Genomic DNA, 7,116 nt, shown 5'->3' on the forward strand with positions numbered 1-7,116 from the left:
AGAAAGAAATATTGATGCTGTAGAGAATTGATCTGTTTGATTGTTTAACTTCCAAATGTAGTGGCTATTTATGGACAGTATTTGCAGTCACTACACAATATAATGTGGCTGTTGTGAACATGAGCACGGCCTAACCTAGATCTTAGGACAGAAGAGTGCTCATGTGGTTTTTATAGCGCATATGTCAACATATATAACACACCAAATAAACAAAGCAGAAAAACGATCCATAACCAATTGTTTCGATAGCATTAGGAATAGTAAAAAATATAAAAAAAAATAATAATAAGAAAAATATAAATGAACAATGGATGGTTGGTAGAATAGTAGATGTGTTCGTGGAAACATCAAAATCTGTAGCAACAGACGTTTATTATGGTATATTCAATTTGTAATCCAACTTTTCTTTGCAAGTGCCGTTGTCATATGATTAAACGTTATCACCTGTGACAAATAATACCTAGATTAGGTTAATGTGACATTCACAGATCACCTGTGATTGTGACTATAATACCTACATTTCAAAAAATATATATTTCTAATTCTCTAAGATTCATCTAGGTGTAACAACAACTGATTTTTACTAAGACACATTTAGTTGAAAGTAGCAGTTCTGTTCTCGTTGCTTTCCTCTTATTTCATACCAAATACACATATATTTTCTGCCAAACCACGACACCAACGGAGAATTACTATCAAACCATTTTCAATCTTTGTTACATCTACATGCCACTCAGATTAAAAAGAACGCGCGATTGGAGAATACTAAAACTAATTGGAGATAGAGGAAAAGGACAAAAACTGGATTTAAATATCAAATCAGGATCACCCCTTATCTAAGTATTTTACCTAATACCTGATCTACCCCTCACTAATCATGTTTAGTGCTTAATTAAAAGCACAAGTACTGAGATTATTGTCCAACAATGACTGGATTATGCATTGGTTTTTCACGAAACAGATGATGTTATAGAAGAAAAGATAAAATATACTTGATTAGACAGCTAATTATCGTATGAGTTATCATAGAAATTATTCATGAATGAGATTTTTTTTTTTTTTGAAGCAAAAAGAAATATAGAATTAGAACTGATATACGTACACCATAATATGGCTAAAAAGGAGTATCTCGTACCTTTGAGTCTTGATAACAATTACTGGATTCGTAGAAAACGATGAATTAGTTTTAGAAAAGAAAACATCTATAAGAATTATATTAAGAAAACGATTAGGGTTTTGCTTTGCTTTCTCTCTTTTTAAGTTAAGATAAACGGCTTGACTAAGCATATAAGCCGTGTAGCTAAGTCAATTGAGCGAGTAAAGGTGACACACACTAGTACAGAAATGGCCTTTAGCCACGCCAAATATAAATTTGGCTGTCATGCCTTTTTGGTTTTGGCGTGTCTATAGAACATACTTCTACCCTATAGACACGCAATGTTCAATGAGCGTGTTCATATAAGTGCTTTCAGCCACGTCAGGGCTACTAGCGTGTCAAAATTTCAACCGTTTAGTCACGTTAACTTCAAATTTTTGATTGTGCGTGTTTATAGACCAGTCTATGGCCACATTAGGTATTGGGCGTGTTTATAGACCAGTTTATGGCCACATTAGGGAGTTGTGGCGTGTCCAAAAGGTTAGTGACGCCATTTAAGGTGTGGTTTTAAAGTTGGTTCATTAGACACGCCAGTATATGCGTGTCCATAGTGTACGATTGATTGACACGCCAAATTCAAAGTGTGGCCAAAAAGTTCTTCTTTGGACACGCCGGTATATGTGTGTCCATAGTGTACGATTTATAGACACGCCAGTATATCGTGTCCATAGTGTAGGATATATAGACATGCCAAGTTGAAAGTGTGGCCAAAAAGTTCTTCTTTGGACACGCTAGTATATGTGTGTCCATAGTGTGCGTTCTAAAGACACACCGGTTTTATAGCGTGGCTAAAAAGTTCGTTTTGAAAAAATTAATAAAAATCTTTCGCCCATATTCGAATGCATGACCTCGAAGATTTAGATATCGTACCAATCCACCAAGCTGGCCATCTTTAGATGTTTATGATTAGTATTTTGAAAATACTAGATTGTTTGAACTACTCAATATTTAAATAAACACGCCAAGTTGAAAGTGTGGCCAAAAAGTTTTTCTTTGGACACACTAGTATATGTGTGTCCATAGTGTGCGTTCTATAGACACGCCAGTTTTATAGCGTGGCTAAAAAGTTCGTTTTGAAAAAATTAATAAATATCTTTCTCCCATATTCGAACGCATGACCTCGAAGGATTTAGATAACGTACCAATCCACCAAGCTACCCATTTTTAGATGTTTTTGATTAGTGTTTTGAAAATACTAGATTGGTTGAACCAATCAACATTTAAATAAACACGCCAAGTTGAAAGTGTGGCCAAAAAGTACACCCAAAACCCTCAAGACTAATTCCCTAGCTTTCTCTGGAATAGATTCTGACTTGCATGTTCTGCAAGTTATCGGGTTCTCCAAAACTATTTCTACAAATCTTCTAAACACCTATAATCAAAATTTCTCTGGTAATCCATTGCATTGGAATGCTATAAATAACTTGGGAGTCTGCAATTTGGTTTCTAAAAGATCATACTCCTGGACTATGTGTACTATCAAAATTTCCTCTCAGCTACCACACTGCATTTCTGGTAAGATTTTTCATTGCTCTCTCAAGCATTCCTGTACTAATATGTTATTCTATCTCTGTAACTTCAAAGTTTCCTATGCTATCAGTTGGAGTAGTTCATATGAATGCCCAAATAAAACTATTAACCCCATAAAACAATTTCAAGCCTTCATGATAACGAGACAATTTCCAAAGGTGTCTAGTTTTCTTTAGTTATTCCCAAAAATGTTATAAATTGCCAAAAGTGTTTTAATATGTACCCATTGCTTGATATTGTGTACAAAATATCAAGAATCCACACCTATAATGTGTACACATTATACCTTTTTCGGAATTTTTAAAAAACTAGACATTTTTAGTAAATAACTTTCTGTAGAAAACACTTTTGGGTATAACCCCCTTTCAAATTCCCCCTGCTATTTACTATAGTCACCATATCAATCTCAAAACCAAAATTAAACACAACAACTACTCAACCAAGCATGATACAATAACCCAGAGCCACATATACATTCAATTGAACATCATTGTCTTTAAACCCAACACTATCAAATCCAAAATCAGCTCCACTAGCATTAACTGTTTATCCATGAGAAACATGTGCAACATTCACCCAAAAACATTTACATGAATACTTACTTTACCATCTGGAAGGGGATGGTTGAATACTGGTCAAGCTCCTGGTGCAACCCCAGAGGTCCCCACACCACTTCCAAAAACCTTCTTGTTAGCTCCACTCCCTTCTGGTGCAGCCCTCCTCCTTGGCATAGAATAGTTTCCCCTAGGAGGAGGCATAAGCACTACTACATCCTCAGGAATCTCATTAGAATCAGTTATCTCCCCTGGTCCGAAGATTGCAATATCATAAGCATCCTCTGCCAACTGTCGCATCACTGGTGCCAGCATGAAGATATTGGGGAAGACTACCACATCATTGGGGAGACCATGAGTGTCATTCTCCCGAATCTTAGCTTTGCATGCAACTGGAACTGGTGCAGAATAAAACCACCACAAACCACCAGCTGCTCCCCTACAAGCACCACACCTTCATTAATCACAAACTGGCCTTTGTCAGGATGAACGACACACACCACCCACCCTTCATAAGCCCCTTGGAGTTGAGGAAGTTGAGGATCCAACGCATAAGCACTAGCATTATCATGCATAAAAACCCTATCCTCTTTGACTTCTCCAACACCTCCAGTACCAACTTGCATGTTTGGCTTTGGTTCCTCACTGCTGCTACTGCTTATCTCTACTACCTGTCAAATTGGAGAAATGGGGGAATTCCAATCAATAACACCATCACAGTTACTAATAAAGCCAATTACAACTATGAAGTTCACTTTAAACACCTTGTACCCAAAAATTCTTGCATGATTATCAAAAATCAATACCTGGTTTTCTTGCATATTCATCTTAGCCTTCTTTTCCTGTGGTCTACCCATGGACTCCTGATTTGTAGACATGGCTGGGCGATCATTCAGATTTAGATATGCATTATAACCTCGCTTAGACATAACTTCAACAATTGGAACACTGAAGGGATTTTGCGGAGATGGAATGTGGAAGTTACAGAGTTACAGAATTGGAAATTAAAACTGATTTCTTCCAAAAAGGCCTTATGGACGAGAAGACCAACAGTTAACACATATCACCCATCCTTTTTCAATCATCGAGATCAATTAGTTGAGATATCGTGGAGGCACATGCCTACTAAGTGCATGCAAAGACCTATTGAACGCCACCCCAACTTATTGGTCATTAAGAGGCGGCAGCAAACACTTGGCAGCTATTTGGAAAGCGGACTCTCTAAGCGGGCTACCCGTGACCCGAAGTCGAAACCCAGTACCAAACCGCAGCTGCCCTAAACTATTTTCGTCAGAGACGGGATTGAAGTGGCAAGTGGAAGCCCGATTACCTTAAAACTTCTAGAAGAAGACGCTGTCATCCTTCTGAACAAGCCTATCCTTCTGAAAAAATTAATAAAAAGCTTTCGAACGCATGACCTCAAAGAAGTTAGGTAACAAATCAATCCACCAAGCTTCCCATCTTTAGACGTGTCTATAGGGTGTTTTGAAAAAACTAAACTGGTTCAGCTACTCAACATTTTAATAAACATGCCAAATCAAAGTGTGGCATGTTATAATATGCATGGGATATGGTGGCTATCCACTTAGCACCATTAGTTACACCAAGCACCTTGCATAAGCACCTTGTTACACCAAGCACCTTGTATAAGCTACTTAAGCAATAGTAAGCTACTTTGTTGGATGAGATTAACACCTAAAGCTAGTGGGTGTTGAATTGCATGGTTTGCAAGCTAGAGGTGTTATTGCTACATAACATCCTACATGTAGTGTGACATGTAATACTAGGTGGTGTATACAAGCTAACACCTTAAGACTTGTATAAATAGCTCCCTTAGGCTATTGTATTTTGTATCCTAATTTCTTAAGTGAATAAGAAATTCTCCCTTCTCCCTTATTACTTCTCTTAATATCCATTTTGAGTTTAGTGGTTAATTAGTATTTGCTTTAATTATTGTTAATATTACTTTGGAAACGTAATATGGCCAAAATTTTCCTTTTTTGGACACGTTATTATATGAAGGACTGTTCTAGCAGGAAGAGCATTTTTAGCAGGTTGCAATGAAGCTTCCCAACTGGTGCTGCCATCTCCTAGTATGAATAAAACATAAAGAGTTAATTAGACCCCAAAGATAAACATCAAAGTTTGGTGACCCACCAGATGCTCCCTTAATGGTAGTTCCAAAGAGGGTAAAAGTCTTAATGGGAATTAGGTGTTGAAAATAGGTCTTGATAGGGTAATGATGGTTATTAGAGTGAAGGGTACACGGATGGCTTTGAATGAGCGTAGTTAACAAAGTGACATGACGGCTAACTAAGCGCCATAAATGGAATTGAATTGGCACAATGGGGTATTTGAGGGGTTAATTAGCAGAGAGATTACCATTTTCAGAGAGATCTTTAACAGAAGAGGAAAGGTTTAGGTTTAGCAAACTAAATTGAGAGTATGTCTGATCCTGCCCAGAATTCAACCAATTCCATTGGAAATCTTCCAAATGCACCACCAGTAACACCTGAATTTGCAAAATCCAAGTCAATTCTCCATTCTTTGAGCATAGAGGAATTGTAGCAGTTAAGAGAAGATGCACAGTCTGAAATTGATCATTGGATTCAAGAGCAAACTCTTCAGAGAGAGGCATAAGAGGCTGTTCAGGAGCGGAAGAAAAGGAGATTTGAGGCTCTCTACAATGCATGACTTCCAAAGTTCTTAGAATGGAAAGAACGGAAGGATGAGGAAAAGTATGAGAAGCAGGCCAAGACCCCAAAGTTTGGAAGTTCAACAGAATGTGATTCCGAGGCCTCAGAAGGGTATGAGTATGAAGTGGAGGAAATGGATACCAGTGACCTAGATTCGGATGTTGCGGAGGACAAGCAAATGATGAATTCTTATCATGATGAGAAGGAGATTTGAATATGAACATGTCAATCCCAAGATGTTTGCTCTCACCATAAGTGAGGGTGAACCTGTTGCAGTGAAGGTGAGCCGTCGAATCGCTGATCTCGATGATGAGTCCAGTGAGGAAGAAAGGGAAGAAGGGGATGAGGATAGTGATGATGAATCATCATCCAGTGGGACTTCTCCTGCACCATCTGATAGCGAGAACTATGGTGAAGAGGGTCTGGATACTGATGAGGATGAACGGTGGTAAGCTCATCAGAGTTACCAGGAAAGGCTAGATTTTCAGGCATTGCATAAATCCTGAAAACGATCAACAAGTTTTTTGCAAAAAAACTTTTCTGGTAATTTTCCTTCCTTCTACTCTTCTTGATGTTGGTGCGAAAGATGGCAAGTTTCTTTGTATTTTGAAAGTTGATGCGGACGGTTTTGGATTTCCTTTTATTTTTGATTTTGTGGGCAAGTAGTAAGATACAAGGAATTTTCTTGTATTTGGATTGTAAAGTTGAAAGGGGTAGTAGTTGATTCAAGTTTGTAGTAATGGTTTGTAATGAAAGGGGTTTGGGTTATGGCCTTTTGGTGAAGGTATTTTGAGAATATGTAATGGTAGTTGTAATGGTAGTTTAAAGATTTGATCTTTTGAGGGTTTGATAGTTGTGTGAACTTGTGGTGTTGATGCGGAAATTGAAAAAACTTGATATAATGCTCAATGAGCTGATAAATGTTAAAGGAATGTTTGTAGTATTGGACTTGTTTTTGTAAATGTACAAACAAACAATGTTCTTGGTGAATGATTCTAAAATTACAATGATTGTCAAGTAGAGATGGGTAGGAATGACTGAATTAATGAATCAATAAAGTATATAAAATGTTGTTTAAGATGGTGGGTATTACTCCAGTTTATAAAATGTTGTTGGAGTAAGATTAATTCAAAGACTATTTTAGGCCCAATTCCAAAAAAAAATCTATGTGCAAGCCTAG

The sequence above is a fragment of the Papaver somniferum genome, chromosome 2, assembly GCF_003573695.1.
Source record: "Papaver somniferum cultivar HN1 chromosome 2, ASM357369v1, whole genome shotgun sequence".
In the NCBI taxonomy this organism is placed as follows: domain Eukaryota; kingdom Viridiplantae; phylum Streptophyta; class Magnoliopsida; order Ranunculales; family Papaveraceae; genus Papaver; species Papaver somniferum.